Raw genomic sequence first — 1,212 nt, 5'->3', positions numbered from 1 at the left:
AACAGCTTGCATTATGGAGTGGCCGCAGGGAACCAAATCCCCCGGCTCACGGTGGGTTACCAAGTTGAAGAAAGCGCCTTTAGCGACAGTCGTATCGGTTAGTTACATCTCCAGTCTTGCTGCCGGTAATGATGTCTGGCCACTTCTAGAGTGAAGCACTTCTGCTAGAAGAGGTACCCTGCTGTCCTCTCCCTGCAACAGTTACTCTAGCAAAGGTGGTGTGTGCTGGCCGTTGGCCCCCACAGTATTTCTACGAGCATTTGGAAGTCTCAGGGTATCTGGAAACGATGCAAGTAGCTTTGGGGGAAGGAAAAGGAAAGGGACATGGGTAGCATAAGGAAGTGAAGGTGACAGCAGGAAGTTCAGTATGATTTAAATATGAACATTACATAGAGAAGAAACACCAAGCTATTTGCTATCTAGCTAGACACAAAATTAAGCTAGTGGAATAAATGTAAAATTTCAGAAAATTATAGCAATGGTACTGAATTTAAAGCTGCAGAAGAAATGAGTCAATTCGGTATTACACTTTGCTTCACAGAGTAGAATAATCACATTTAAAGGACTGAAAGGGTAAAATGCAACATGTATATTCATCCTTAACATCCTTAGATTTTGTTACGTTTTCTGATACTGTACAATGATGGCTGTGTTAAGTGGAAGACTACTCTTAACAATAACCTAGAAACTGCTTCAAAACCCCATGTATTTATTAACAATAAAAATGCCAGTGCCACAATACTGAAGGATTGGCCAACAGATGTATTAGTTGGCCAGATACAGTTACTTTGAATTATGACATCATTCAGCTTAAGTTTGTATGACATTAGAATCATTGCATTCAAATAGAGGTTAATGAGACAAAATTAAACAGGTATTTAATCAAACATACAATAAAGATAATTGATTTTAGGTCTCCATTAGGAAAGAAGAAAGATTATTCTGTCTTGCAGTACAAGGCTAGAAGCCAACTTTTAAAATTCAATCTTCTTTTGGAAGATGGAACAAGCAAGTGGTCTTCTTCAGTGTAGATGTGGCACTTGAGGACATGGTTTAATGGTGGACCTGGCAGTGCTAGGTGAACAGCTGGACTCAAGGATCTTAAGGGTCTTCCCAACCTAAACGATACGTGATTCTACATTTATTTCTTCGTTTGTGAAATACTACTGCTTGTTCACTGCAAAAGTATGGCAAGGCTTACCATAGAAATTA

Source organism: Falco biarmicus, chromosome 4 (genome assembly GCF_023638135.1).
Source record: "Falco biarmicus isolate bFalBia1 chromosome 4, bFalBia1.pri, whole genome shotgun sequence".
NCBI lineage: Eukaryota > Metazoa > Chordata > Aves > Falconiformes > Falconidae > Falco > Falco biarmicus.
This window is presented reverse-complemented; position numbering follows the sequence as displayed.